Below are 15,567 nucleotides of genomic sequence, written 5' to 3'. Positions count from 1 at the left end.
TGAAGTGTTCTCATTTTAAAGTTTACTAATAGAACATGTCAAAATCAACAAAAATAGAATAATGTAATAAACTCCCATGTGCCATCATTGCCCAATTGCTTTGGCACTTAGCTTGTGCCTAGTCTTGTTTCACTTCTGCTGCCCTATACCACACAACCTTCCCCTACAACCAGAATGGATTCTTACGAAGCAAATCTGAGACAGCAAATCACTTCATCCATAATTTTATACATATCGCTAAATAAGAACCCTTAAAGAACTGAAACCACATAACCATTTTCACACCCCAAAATGGAATTTACCTATTTATATAATTTTTTTTTTAAAGAATTGGTTTGGGGAATTCCCTGGCAGTCCAGTGGTTAGGACTCTGAACTCTCACTGACCTGGGTTCGTTCCCTGGTTGGGGAGCTAAAATCTCCCAAAAAGGAAAAAACAAAACCACAACAGAGAATTGATCCATGCCTTCTTTTAACTTTCTTTTAATCTATAACTGTTTAATCTTTTTTCCTTTTCAATTTATACATGGAAGGAACAGAGTCATCTGTCCTATAGTATTTCGCATTTTCTCTTTTGCAACCCTGAGTGTCATTTCATTGGTAACTTGTTCCTCTCACCAGCCTTTCCTGGAGACTAATTCTTTAGACCTACAGTCGAGAATGGAAAGTTTGATCTGGTTTAGATACAGTTTTCTATCAAGATATCTTCATAAGCACACTTAGCTCAGGGGGCAGTGATGAGACATGTTGTCTGTTTGCTGTAGTTCATCATCTTTGATAGATTCATTTTTCACTAGGGGTTGCAAAATGATAGTAGTCTAATTCTATCATTCCTTATTTATTTGATGAAAGTCTTCTGTAAAGAGAAACTTTCCCTTAAAACTCTTTGGTTACCCCAAGATACAGTTTGCACAGTAAGGGCAGGTTAAAGCCTTTATTCTTATCTGTTCAGAATGATGACTTGGTTCTCAGTCGTCCTCCAAGGGTGATCAATGAGTTTTTGTTGTTGAGTATAATCACAGCCTCATGGATTTTAACATATTTGATGTGTTTCAGTTCATTTCAGTCATTATTCTCATTGGTTTTCAAAAATTTCCATCTTTTGCCTCTCAGAGCCTCTTTCTGTTTGCTGAATTCTTTGAATACAACTCCAGCAGGTTTTGATAACTTCTTTGCTGTCCATTATGACAAATGTTCTAGGTACATTTTGTATATGTCCTGCTCCAGACCAAGAATCAGCAATTTCTTCAAGGAGACTTAGCTCCTTTTGTGAGAAATGATGTTTAAAGATCACAAGCTGGCTTTAGGGCTTCTCATTGCTTATGAGCTGGTCATTGTTTCTAGGCTGTTTCAGTGGACAGAGTAATAAAAATTATTTAGGAGAAAATACATCATGAGTTCCTGCTAAAATTTTGAATTTGGACTTACTATTGCAGGACTTCTATTTAACTTCTTTGATTTTGTATTTGTATATTTTCGCTCTTCTGCCTAAAATCTTGATTCCAAGCAATATTAATATAATTACTTTGGCTTTGCTATCTGTGTTTCAGAATGATAATATTAATATCATTACTAAAAGAATGATTTCTGAAAACAGTTTAATATTTTTAAGGTGATTGTTGTCCTTAGGATCTAACCTACCAGTGTTCACAGTGATATTGCTGTTTTTAAATCATTTGAATTATTTCCTCTCAGGCTATGCTTCTCATTCAATACACAGCGAAGTTTGTTTGTTTCATTTGCTTTCCATTTAAGAGTGGCTTTCTTTTAATTTTGACCTAAGGTTATTTTGTAGTTATGTAAAGAATTTGCATGGTTCTAATGTCAATCTATACAGTCAGTTATATTCAGAGAAGTTCTAGCTTCTGTTCTTATTCTCTCCACTTTGATCTCTAGCTTCCCCTATGATAACTATTAAACAAATGTGCTTTATCCTTCTATTTTCTAAAGTATAAGTAAATGCATAACTGTATGTGTTTATATATGTGCATAATTATATATATATATACACAAATATATGAAATTGTATCTTCCCCTTCTTCAATATTAGATAAATTGTTCAGTTCAGTTCAGTTTAGGCACTTAGTTGTGTCTGACTCTTTGTGACCCCATGGACTGCAGCATGCCAGGCCTCCCTGTCCATCACTAACTCCTGGAGCTTGCTCAAATTTATGTCCATCGAGTCAGTGATGCGATCCAACCATCTCATCCTCTGTCGTTCCCGTCTCCTCCTGCCTTCAATATTTTCCAGCATCAGGGTCTTTTCCAATGAGTTAGCTCTTCGTATCAGGTGGCCAAAGTATTGGAGTTTCAGCTTCAGCATCAGTCCTTCCAGTGAACACCCAGGATTGATCTCTTTTAGGATGGATTGATTGGATCTCCTTGCAGTCCAAGGGACTCTCAAGAGTCTTCTCCAACACCACAGTTCAAAAGCATCAATTCTGCAGCGCTCAGCTTTCTTTATAGTCCAACTCTCACATCCATACATGACCACTGGAAAAACCATAGCCTTGACTAGATGGACTTTTGTTGGCAAAGTAATGTCTCTGCTTTTAAATATGCTATCTAGGTTGGTCATAACTTTCCTTCCAAGGAGTAAGCATCTTTTAATTTCATGGCTGCAGTCACCATCTGCAGTGACTTTGGAGCCCCACAAAATAAAGTCAGCCACTGTTTCCACTGTTTCCCCATCTATTTACCATGAAGTGATGGGACCAGATGCCATGATCTTAGTTTTCTGAATGTTGAGCTTTAAGCCAACTTTTTCACTCTCCTCTTTCGCTTTCATCAAGAGGCCCTTTAGTTTTTCTTCACTTTCTGCCATAAGTGTGGTGTCAGCTGCATATCTGAGGTTATTGATATTTCTCCCGGCAATCTTGATTCCAGCTTGTGCTTCATCCAGCCCAGCATTTCTCATGATGTACTCTGCATATAAGTTAAATAAGCAGGGTGACAATATACAGCCTTGAAGTACTCCTTTCCCAATTTGGAACCAGTCCATTGTTCCATGTCCGTTTCAAACTACTGCTTCTTGACTTGCATACAGATTTCTCAGGAGGCAGGAAAGGTGGTCTGGTATTCCCATCTCTTTAGAATTTTCCACAGTTTGTTGTGATCCATGCAGTCAGAGGCTTTGGCATAGTCAATAAAGCAGATGTAGATGTTTTCCTGGAACTCTCTTGCTCTTTTGATGATCCAACAGATGTTGACAATTTGATCTCTGGTTCCTGTGCCTTTTCTAAATCCAACTTGAACATCTGGAAGTTCATGGTTCACGTACTGTTGAAGCCTGATTTGGAGAATTTTGAGCATTACTTTGAGCTTGTGAAAAGAGTGCAATTGTGCGGTAGTTGGAACATTCTTTGGCATTGCCTTTCTTTGAGATTGGAATGAAAACGGACCTTTTCCAGTCCTTTGGCCACTGCTGAGGTTTCCAATTTTGCTAGCATATTAAGTGCAGCACTTTAACAGCATCATCTTTTAGGACTTGAAATAGCTCAGCTGGAATTCCATCACCTCCACTAAATTTGTTCATAGTGATGCTTCCTAAGGCCCACTTGACTTCTGATTCCTAGATGAGTGATGGTAGCATACTATTAAATATATATACTTTCTTTTGGTTTTACTTATTTTCTTTTAAACTTTTTATTTTGTATTGAGGTATAGCCAGTTAATAAGCCAGAGAAGGCAATGGCAAGCCACTCCAGTACTCTTGCCTGGAAAATCCCATGGGGGGAAGAGCCTGGTAGGCTGCAGTACATGGGGTTGTGAAGAGTTGGACACGACTGAACGACTTCACTTTCATTTTTCACTTTCATGCATTGGAGAAGGAAATGGCAACCCACTCCAGTGTTCTTGCCTGGAGAACCCAGGGATGGTGGAGCCTGGTGGGCTGCTGTCTATAGGGTTGCACAGAGTTGGACACGACTGAAGAGACTTGGCAGCAGCAGCAGCAATTAATAAGCAATGTTGTGACAGTTTCAGGTGAACAGTGAAGGGACTCAGCCATGCATATAGATATATCCCTTCTTCCCCAAACTCCCCTCCCATCTGGGCTGCCACATGACTTTGAGCAGAGTTCCATGTGGTCTACAGTAGGTCCTAGTTGATTAACCATTTTAAATATAGCAGTGTTCTGGGTAGCAGCAGTCAAGCAAAGACTCAGCTGTTTGGTTAGAGCCTGAAAGTCAGTTCCTCTCAGTTGTTGATTGGAGTCAGCTATAAGTCATTTTTTCAACTCATGAACTTCTGTGGTTCAGAGAGCAAAAGTTCCTCAAAATTGTCTACCACAAATAAGTGATGTTAAGAGTAACTTGCATGGTGCCCCTTAAGACCCTAGCACAAACAGATTTGGAAAAAGCCTCCAAGAGCCCAACCAGTTCAAAAGTAGAAGAGCTTCTGTTCGTTGGATGCCAGTCAGGTAGAGAGAAAAGCTGATGTAATTTTATGAATTGAGAAGCTTGGCTTTGAGTCCAGTTGATGCAGGACCCTTTGACCTCTAGCAGAGTTGACCAGTGGTCCAGGCAAGACCACTATTTCTTTTTTTCCTAAGAAGTCAGTTTAAATGCTCTAGGGTGAGGGATCAGGTCATGTGTTTCAAGAGAAGCACAGATGGAACAGAGCTGGACATGAGCTGTTCACTGCTGAAGCTGGAGGTTGGTACATGTGTTCATTACATTAATCTCTCTACATCTGTTTATGTTTAAATTTTTCCACTGCAAAATGTTACCAATAAGAGAATTCAGGTCACACACACACACAGACTGACTGAAGCATTTGGTATCCAACCATAGACTACAGATATTCCTGTGGGCCTTCTACACCAATCCTTGAATCAAATTAATCACCAGCAGAAAGATTATCCTAGATGGACCTCATTAATTTAAATTCCGGTGGAAAAGCCTTTTTACTAAGTTACTTTTTCGTGTTATCTCCTTTGCTTTTATCAATGGTGGATGTAAGAGATACCCTTATAGTGAATGTACATCTTTTATACAGTCAATGCAAAAAGATATTATGTTGTTGGATGTACACTCTAGAACTGAGGTTTGATCTGATTCAGGTACATTTTCCCAGCAATAATCCTGTACAAATGGTATTGCATACTTCTACCAGAGGGCATCTAGTGACCAGTTTGCCAGCCTGTGATGGGGCAGTCTAGTCTTTACCTAGATGCATTATTTCACTAGGCATGTGTAAAATGGTTACATTCAAATTCAAACATACAGGACTTCCCTGTAGCTCAAACGGTAAAGAACCTGCCTGCAATGCAGGAGACCAGGGTTCGATCCCTGGGTTGGGAAGTTCCTCTGGAGAAGGGAATGGCAACCCACTCCAGTGTTCTTGCCTGGAGAATTCCATGGACAGAGAAGCCCGGCAGGCCACAGTCCGTGGGATCGCAAAGAGTCAGACACGACTGAGCGATTAACACACACACACACACACACACACACACACAACATTCAAATTATATCATTGTCACTTCATTTGTTTGCTGAAAGACATCTGTAAGAGAATCTTTTTCTCATGACCCTGGAGTTCCTCTCCTCACAGAATGGCTGGCATGCTTTTAGCCTGGAAAATGCTAAGAATGGTTACCACCTTCCTCAACCTCAGCAGAACCTTAGTAAGCTTCTGAAATGGAGAAGATGGCATTTGGACAGAACAGGCTGGATGAATTCATATAAATATGTCCTGGAGGGAGTATAGAAGTAGATGAATAAACAGAGCTGGTTTAACGTTGCCTACTTCAACATTAGTGAGTTTGCCCAAAGCAACAATTTTGGTTTTGATGTAAGTTCTTCAGAAATTTTTTTGACTATCTGAAACAGTTAATTGTATACTAAGGCCTCTTCTGATCGGTTGAGCCACTCAACGCCAAGTAATAGGAGAAAGGATGTGGTCCTGGTGTCCAGGGTAGAAGCTGTGACTAGGACATCTCTATAAATCAGGAGCAGTGTTCACAGTGACAAAGATCCTGAGTCATCTGAATCCAAATCTTAGCTCTGTAACCACCAATTATGTGTCTATGAACAAGGTATTTGACTTCCCTGAACCTCAGTTTCTGTAATTGGGGTTGGAGACTGTGATCTACCTTTCAGGCTTGCATACATTTAGAGATAAGATAAGCCAAGCACTTTGCCCAGCATCTGGCAAAGAATAAATACTTGCTAAATAGACATCATCATCATTTAAAAGTAATTCAGAAAAAGGCAAAGTGGTATCCACTTACATGTGGATTCTAAAATATGACACAAATGAACTCATCTACGAAACAGAAGCAAACTCACAGACAAGACAATAGTCTTGTGGTTGCCAAGGGGAAGGTGGAGTGCGACGGACGGACTGAAAGTTTGGGGGGGGTGCCGGGAGGCTGGGGGGGAGGAGAAGAAAGCACAGGTAAACAAATAAATGGAAAAAAGACAAAGTAACTGCTTCATGATCAGACTAAATAGTTTAGCAGGAATTGGGGACCATCCCTAAATTCAGGGCTGAACACATTGGGTGGCAAAACAACTTCTGGAGCAATCACATGGGCTACATTTGAAAACTGTGCAAGGTTCCTACCAGGGAGAATTATATGTTCACCAAATATAAAGACATTGCTGCAGGGTTATAAAGTCAGGGCAACTCTCTAGTCAGCTACCAATAGAAATCAGAGTTATCACTGCACTTTCAGAAGTCATTTGGTGAGAAATATGTCCAAATTGTGTCCATTGAGATGCCTAATGACTTATTTCAAGTTTTCTCATCTATTTGCTGTATTTTAGCTTTTAAAATAGAAACTTAAATGAGAATTTGAACTTAGCTTTCTGTGGCTTCCTTTGTATTTGGTTTGCTTATTAACGACACCAATTTTAGTTTCCTAGCAGCCTTTGCAATACCACGAGATTAGGCTGATTAAGCCTTCTAGGCTTGTGGTAGATGAGGCTAATTGCTCTTAGTTCCTGGTCTGAGTGAGGCTGGGAGGCAGAAGGCAAAACACTCTCAAGGCAGGTAGAGTAAAGTTGCAAGGCTCCTTAGATAAGTAATTAATGGAAGATGTTGGAATCTCCTCTTTCTACCTTCAGTATATTCTTACATATCTTGGTACCATTTTTAGGCAGAGTTCAGAGCTCCCTACAAACACCCCTGATGCACCTTAGTTTTTTTAACTCCTTAATTGTGCCACTGCTGTTATGAGCATAGAGTAGGCGGTTCAGGTATGGAAGGTCTAGTCTAAGAGTTCCAAATCCTTGTTGGTGATAAATATAGGAGTCAACGAATAGCATTGGAATTTGGATTCAGATCCTAATTTGCCAGTCCCCAAGACCGGGAGCTGACAGTGGCTCCGATCATGAACTCCTTATTGCCAAATTCAGATTGAAATTGAGGAAAGTGGAGAAAACCACTAGACCGTTCAGGTATGACCTAAATCAAATACCTTATGACTATACAGTGGAAGTGAGAAATAGATCTAAGGCACTACATCTGATAGACAGAGTGCCTGATGAACTATGGATGGAGGTTTGTGACATTGTACAGGAGACAGGGATCAAGACCATCCCCAAGAAAAAGAAATGCAAAAAAGCAAAATGGCTGTCTGAGGAAGCCTTACAAATAGCTGTGAAAAGAAAGGGAGAAAAGGAAAGATATACCCATTTGAATACAGAGTTCCAAAGAATAGCAAGGAGAAATAAGAAAGCCTTCCTCAGTGATTAATTCAAAGAAATAGAGGAAAACAATAGAATGGGAAAAGACTAGAGATCTCTTCAAGAAAATTAGAGATACCAAGGGAACATTTCATGCAAAGATGGGCTCGATAAAGGACAGAAATGGTATGGACCTAACAGAAGCAGAAGATATTAAGAAGAGGTGGCAAGAATACACAGAAGAAGTAGACAAAAAAGATCTTCACAACCCAGATAATCACGATGGTGTGATCACTCACCTAGAGCCAGACATCCTGGAATGTGAAGTCAAATGGGTCTTAGGAAGCATCACTACGAACAAAGCTAGTGGAGGTGATGGAATTCCAGTTGAGCTATTTCAAATTCTAAAAGATGACGCTATGAAAGTGCTGCACTCAATATGCCAGCAAATATAGAAAACTCAACAGCGGCCGCAGGGCTGGAAAAGGTCAGTTTTCATTCCAATCCCAAAGAAAGGCAATGCCAAAGAATGCTCAAACTACCGCACAATTGCACTCATCTCGCACGCTAGCAAAGTAATGCTCAAAATTCTCCAAGCCAGGCTTCAATAGTACATGAACCATGAACTTCCAGATGTTCAAGCTGGTTTTAGAAAAGGCAGAGGAACCAGAGGTCAAATTGCCAACATCCGCTGGATCATGGAAAAAGTAAGAGAGTTCCGGAAAAACATCTACATTTGCTTTATTGACTATGCCAAAGACTTTGACTGTGTGGATCACCATAAACTGTGGAAAATTCTGAAAGAGATGGGCATACCAGACCACCTGACCTGCCTCTTGAGAAACCTGTATGCAGATCAGGAAGCAACAGTTAGAACTGGACATGGAACAACAGACTGGTTCCAAATAGGAAAAGGAGTACTTCAAGGCTGTATATTGTCACCCAGCTTATTTAACTTATATACAGAATACATCATGAGAAACATTGGGCTGGATGAAGCACAAGCTGGAATCAAGATTGCCGGGAGAAATATCAATAACCTCCGATATGCAGATGACACCACCTTTATGGCAGAAAGTGAAGAAGAACTAGAAGGGGACGACAGAGGATGAGATGGTTAGATGGCATCACCGACTCGATGGACATGGGTTTGGGTAAACTCCGGGAGTTGGTGATGGACAGGGAGGCCTGGAGTGCTGCGGTTCATGGGGTCGCAAAGAGTCGGACACGACTGAGCGACTGAACTGAACTGAACTGAAAGGCTGTGGTCTTTAACACGCTGACTGAGTAGTGTGCATGTGTTAGTCTCTCAGTTGTGTCTGACTCTTTGCGACCCTGTGGACTGTAGCCCGCCAGGCTCCTCTGTCCATGGAATTTTCCAGGCAAGAATACTGGAGTGGGTGGCCATTTCCTTCTCCACAAAGAATAGTAGACTAATAGTTTATTAGGGAGCTGACTAAAAATGGGGAGAAATAAGTTCTCATTGTCCATGTCAGGCTCAAGAAATGTGTCATTGACACTGAGACCCCTGGGACTGGCTCTGTGGTAGTTCTCTCTCCATTCTTTTCCTCATAATCAACAAAGAAAAAGACCAAACGGTCCTCCTTCCCAAAGACAGAAGAAAATTAATTTCAAAGTCCAAAGTGAAAGTCGCTCAGTTGTGTCCAGCTCTTTCTGACCCCATGGACTATTAGTCCACGGAATTCTCCAGACCAGACTATTGGCGTGGGTAGCCTTTCCCTTCTCCAGAGGATCTTCCCAACCCAGGGATTGAACCCAGGTCTCCCACATTGCAGGTGGATTCTTTACCAGCTGAGCCACCAGGGAAGCCCAAGTCCAAGTCAAAGTCCAAGGTCCCTGTTAAATTCCAGAAGGAAGGTCAGCGCATTGGCACTGTTGTACTGGGAGCCACGTGATACCCCAGTAATGGAGGGGATGTTCAGTTATTGGGGGAAGGGGCTTCCCAGGTGGCTCACCGGTAAAGAATCCACCTGCCAAGCAGGAGATGGTGGTTGGATCCCTGGGTCAGGAAGATCCCCTGGAGAAGGAAGTGGCAATCCATTCTGTATTCTTGCCTGGAAAAGCCCATGGACAGAGGGGCCTGGCCTGCCGCAGTGCAGGGGGTTGCAAAAGAATCAGACACGACTAAGCAACTAAACAACAAACAACATGTAAAAAGCCCAGGAAGTCAGGGATAATTGAGTGACTGCTGGGGCAAAGTGCACCTGGCCTCGTGTCTAATTCTTTGAACAATATTGGCTGCTGGGCTGGGCTGGTCTGAGCTGAACTCCAGTAAAGCTAACCACTTCCTCATTAGCTCTGAGACAGGGTGACCTTCCTCCAGACCAGCTGAGAGAGAGACTGGATCCAAGTCAGCCAGGTGATGCTCTCACTCCATGACAAGAAAGGTCGGGGGGGTGTCTAAGAGGATACCCTGGGGAGGAGATCTGGGTAGAACATACTCTAGGGGGTAAAGTAGTTGGTGTTATCTGTGAATGGAAATGACACCAGGGCAGGTTTCGTGGCCAGGGCAGGATTCCCAGGGAAGGAACTCTTAGAAAAGGTGGAGCAAAGGGACAGCTGGTGGGAATGTTGGGGTAGGAGGGTAGATGTTTGGGCTGTGGTTCTGTGAGCTGATGCTGGTGCCTGGTGCGTAAGTAGAGCTGCATAGGAGAGGCACCCTACGGGCTATTAAAGGGGCTCAGCCCCAGGTAGCTATGAAGTGCTCTGATATATATATATTTTTAATTCACACCTGGATTCCAGCCTTGGTGAGTCTATTTTTATCTTCTTTTTTTCTCGGTCTCTTTATTTGCAAAGTAATAAAAATAATGACCTCACAGCATTGTTGTGAGGGTAATACGCTGAGACCAGTTAGGAAAATGCCTGACAAAGGGCAGGCCTTGGATCGGTGAGTCTCACCTTCAGTCTCTCCTTTGGTACCAAGGAGAACATAGAGATGGCTGTTGTCAGATCATCAAACACCAATCCAATTAGAATCACTTTGTTTCTGTGGGTTTTTGTTTCAGTCAGGGTTAAGAACCTCAGTACTCAAAATTAATTGTTTGCTTTTGGAAGGCTCAGAGGATAGAAAAGAGTGGTGGTTTTTGGTTAACTTTTAGTCAAGTCCTGTGTTGTTAACTGTGATTAGTTTTCTTTTGTATAAAGTAGTAACTTGGGGAAGGTACAACCACTTCTGTTTTGTAAATCAATCTGATTGGATATAGTCCTGGTTCCAGGCAATCCCCTTTTCTTCTTATGCTTAGGAGCAGAACGAGGAGGATATGGGAGTAAAATAGTCTCTCTGGAGCCTTGCCTCTGGGACTCACTGGACAAGACCGCTGGGTTTAAAATAGGGGCACGGTGTGACTCCAGCAGTTTAATTAAAGACAGTCTGTGGGGACCCCCCATGCTTTGTGAGGGGACCTGGCATGACCTGAGTGCTCACTGGGGACCCCCAAGAATCTTTCCTCAGTGGCTTCCCTCTTTTCTCCTCCTTCAGGCTCCTCCTGAAGAACAGCAAAGTGGGTCTCAGGTGTGAGATTTCATTCCTGGATTTTCTCCTGTAGCAACTGGAGAATTTCAGGCTTAAGGTGACAGAGCTTTTCCAGAAATTCTCCTACGCTACTACTGTGTGCGTAGGTGACGCTAGGCTTAATATTACCCTGAGCCAGAAGACCAAAGGAAGAAAAAGATTTCTCTTTTGTTTTCCTAGTTAACTAGATTTGATCACGTCGAAAGAAAATAGACTTCCCTTTTTGGGGGGGCAGTGAATTCAAAGAGTTTCTCTAGTGCTGAACTGACTGAGCTGAAATGCTAGGAGAGAGACGGAAAGGCCTGTGGTCACCTGGTCCTCTTTTCCTTCCTTCTTTGCTCAGGGCAGAGAACTTTCAAGAATGGAAATGTTCTTACAGACATTTTTAAAAGTAAAACATAAAAGATGAGATCAAATAATAAATAAAATAAGCAAAACAAATATATTTAGGTGAGACTAACATGATTAAAATCCCTCAAATCATCTATGATAGTAGAACACAATGAATTTGTTCTGAAGTTCCTGGTTTGAAGTAACTGGAAATGTTTAAGCCTGTGTCTTGTATTTCAGATCAGGGTGAGTTTGGCTGCAGGAATTAGCTCTTCCTTTTTTTGGTAACAGCTTTACTGAGATAAAAATTAATGTACATAAAATTTACCGATTTAAAGTACAGAACTCAGTAGTTGTTTTTAGTGTACAGAATTGTGCAACCGTCACTGCAACAAATTTTAGAACATTTTTGTCACTACAAAAGAAACCCCATATTCTTTAACATAAACTTCTAACCCCATCCCTCCACTCCCTGACCTCAGGCAAACATTAATCTACTTTCAAGCTCTGTGAACTTGCCTGTTCTGGGCATTTCCCATGAGTGGAATCATACAGTGTTTGGCCTTTTTTGTTGGCTACTTTTACTTCATCCATGTTGTAGCATATGCCAGTGCTCCATTTCTTTTTATGGATGAAGAATACCCTTACCTGGATATACTGCATTTTGTTTATCCGTTTGTTGGTTGCGTGGACATTTGGTTGTTTTTACTTTTAGTTATTATGCATCATGCTGCCATGACCATTCATGCACCGATTTTTATGTGGACATATGTCATTTTTTCTTAGATAACATACCTAAGAATGACATTGCTAGGTCAGATGGTTTAAGTTTTTGAGGAAATTTCCAGATTTTTTTTCCAAAGTGACTTTATCATTTACACTCCCATTGAGTATACAAAGATTCTGATTTCTCTATATCCTCTTCAATACTTGCTGTTATATGTCCTTTTTGCCATAGCTATCTTAATGGGTATAAAGTAGTATCTTATTGTGGTTTTGATTTACATTTTGTATATGCCTAATGATGTTGACCATCTTTTCATGGTTTGCTAACTATTTGTATACCTTCTTTAATAATGTCTATTCCTATCCTTGTCCATTTTTGATGGATTTTAATCTAGTTATTTTTGAATTCTAAGTTTTCTTAAAAATGTGTTCTAGCTACAGTTCCCTTCTCAGATATGTGATTTGCTCCCATCCTGTGGGTGGCCTTTTCACTTAAAAAAAATATATTTATTTTTATTTATTTGGCTGCATGGGTCTATGTTTGGGCATGTGGGACCTGATTCTAGTTGTGGCATTCAGACTCTTAGTTGTGGCATGCAGACTCTTAGTTGTGGCATGTGGGATCCGACTCCCTGACCGGGGACTGAACCCGGGCCCCCTGCACTGGGAGTGTGGAGCCTTAGCCACTGGACCACCAGGGAAGTCCCTCACTTTTAATGGTGTTCTCTGAAGCACAAATTCTTAATTTTGATGAAGTCCAATTTGTTTTTCTATTGTTGTTTGTCCTTTTGCTGTTATGTCTAAGAAACCATTGCCAAATCCAAGGACATCCAGATTTACCACTGTTTTCTTCAAAGAATTTTATAGAGTCCTTAATTTCAGATCTTTAATCTACTCTGAGTTAATTTTTCTGGATGGTATGTTGTAGGAGTTTGACTTCATTCCTTTGCATGTGGGTATGCAGTTATTTCATCACCATGTGTTGAAAATACTGTTTTTCTCCAGGAAATACTTCTTAAGGAAACATTTTCAGAGGCAATCCCAACGTTTTGTTTTCTAGTGAGAGACCTATAAGTAGAGAAGGGAAACCAGAGTTTACTGAGCCCTCATGTCCAAGTCATGGAGTCCTTCCTAGGCAAGGTTGGTGATTCCCAGGTGTATTCACTGCCTGCCTCCTATTTGTACCCATGACAGGAATTACCAGTCAATCACAGCACCCTGGCTAAGGCTTGGTGACTACCAGGGCTGACATGAAGAGGTAGTGTTCCAAGAGGATCAGTTTGGGAGAGAGTAAAATGGTGAGGTTAATTTTGGATATGTTGAGTTTGTAGTGCATTTGGGACATATAAAGGGAGCTTTGGCAATAATTGGTTGGTAAAAAGACTGAAACCCAGGCCAGGGGAGGGATCTAGGATGAGAGACTTGAGACTTTGGGAACAGATGCAACCTCCTAGAATGAGTGACAAGGTGAGATAACCCAGCATTGATCCAGGGAGTCTGGTGAGGCTACAAATGGGACTGCCCGAGACTGGCTCGAGAAGTAGGAAAGAAACCAGAACAGAGTATTCACAAATAAACCAAGGATAAAGGGAAGTTCAGGCAAGGCTACTGATAGTGTCACATGTTGTGAGAGATCTGATAAGGTGTAGCGTTTCTGATTATCAAACGGGGTTATTATCGCCTTGGCAAGTGCAACTTCCATGGGAAACTGGAGGTGGAAATAGGATGCAATAGTCTGAGCATTGAACTGGATGTGAGCAGAGACCAATGCTGGTGAGATCTGGTAAGAGAGACAGAGATCGGCTTCAGAAAACCAACAAGATTATTGTAATTTCTTGGAATTAAGAAAAAAATTTGAGGTCAAATGAAATGTTCAGTAGACTGTGAAAAAAATGTCTGAGGCAAGATAAGCATCTTTGTGTTTGCCAGATTCAGTCTGCATGGACGACATCAACTCAACCGCAGTGTTGTCTGAGACAGGTCCTGCAAAAATGGTGGGGGAAAATTAATATCAAGGACAGACCCTGTTAAAGAATATTTACTTGCAGATAGAGCACAGAATCACTAAGCTGTGTTTCTCAGAGAAGGGTCCATGTGACTACCTGCATCAGGAATCCAGAGGGCTTTAAAAATATATTGATCCCTGGGATGCATCTGTGACCCCCTGAGTAAGGATCTCATCATAGGAGGCCCAGCTTTAATAAACTGTCCAGATTTAGAAAGCTCTAGAAAGCATTTGTCCAATCTATGTCTGATGTGGATACCTACTAACCATTCCAGTCAGAGGGTTCTCCAGAAGTTTCCTGATAGGGGTAACTGGAGCCAGATTAAGGACCTATTGCCTATTAGGACCAAATGCTTACTAGGCAATTGCCTGGAGCAACCCTCTATGCTGCTGCTGCTGCTGCTAAAGTCGCTTCAGTCGTGTCCGACTCTGTGCAACCCCATAGATGGCAGCCTACCAGGCTCCCCCGTCCCTGGGAGTCTCCAGGCAAGAACACTGGAGTGGGTTGCCATTTCCTTCTCCAATGCATGAAAGTGAAAAGTGAAAGTGAAGTTGTTCAGTCATGTCCGACTCTTCGCGAGTTGGAAATTGAAAACAGGGAAAAAAACCTTTCATTAAAAAAGCTTGAAATTGTCTTTTTTGAATATTTTTAGGATGAGCACAAGTCATAGCTAAGATTTTGAAACTTCATTATGTATGGTTCAGTGTTTTTTACTTGGCATTAGTGTTTTATTTTAATATCTAAGTCTTAAATCACTTAATAATTCCTTAAAGTGTTCTGGTTTGGGAAATTGCCTGAAACAATAACATGAAAAATAATAAAAAACCCAAATTCAAACAAACTCAAACAAACTCAAGGACAAGAATAAGGGAAATGTAAGAGTGGGGGCTATGTTGCTTACATTTATTAGAAAATGGACACTGCCTTGGCCAGTGAAAGAAATTAGAGAAAATTCTGCTTTGGTCTAAAACATTCACTAGCAGAAAATTAGTTTCACGTCATCCCACTAAATAAATATGGAATAAAAGATGTAAAATATACCCTTGAGAGGATCCAAAATCATTCACTTATCTGGGTTCCCATTAGCCTTGGTTGAGCCTGCATGCAATCCTGACTATTTGGAGTTATTGAATTAAATAACTCAAAAGAGTTTAATTCTAAAAAGTATTTACTGAGGATTTCCTGGTGCAAGTGGTTAGGCCATTGCACTTCCACTGCTGAGGGCCCAGGTTCAATCCCTGATCTGGGAACTAAGATCCTGCAAATTGCACGGCTTGGTCAAAAAATAAATAAATAAAATAATAAGAATTTACTCAGTGCTAATGGAAGACTGTTTCTGC

General features: G+C 41.1%; 1 protein-coding gene across 3 annotated transcripts in view; it reads left to right on the top strand.

The window, feature by feature from the left end:
- CDH17 (cadherin 17) overlaps window positions 1–15,567 on the top strand; it is a 101,817-nt gene that overhangs the window by 9,427 nt on the left and 76,823 nt on the right. For 2 of the 3 annotated variants that reach the window (XM_081496928.1, XM_081496925.1), the window contains exon 1: window positions 9,952–10,010. The exons of the other annotated variant lie outside the window; for it this stretch is intronic. The gene's annotated coding sequence lies outside the window, so the exon portion shown is untranslated. Of the gene's footprint in view, window positions 1–9,951; window positions 10,011–15,567 lie in introns of those variants that run through there. 3 annotated transcript variants of the gene reach the window in all.

The sequence above is a fragment of the Giraffa tippelskirchi genome, chromosome 6, assembly GCF_054371585.1.
Source record: "Giraffa tippelskirchi isolate mGirTip1 chromosome 6, T2T-mGirTip1v1.2.pri, whole genome shotgun sequence".
In the NCBI taxonomy this organism is placed as follows: Eukaryota; Metazoa; Chordata; class Mammalia; order Artiodactyla; family Giraffidae; genus Giraffa; species Giraffa tippelskirchi.
The sequence above is the reverse complement of the archived record's forward strand: the minus strand, read 5'-3'. Positions and strand labels throughout refer to the sequence as shown.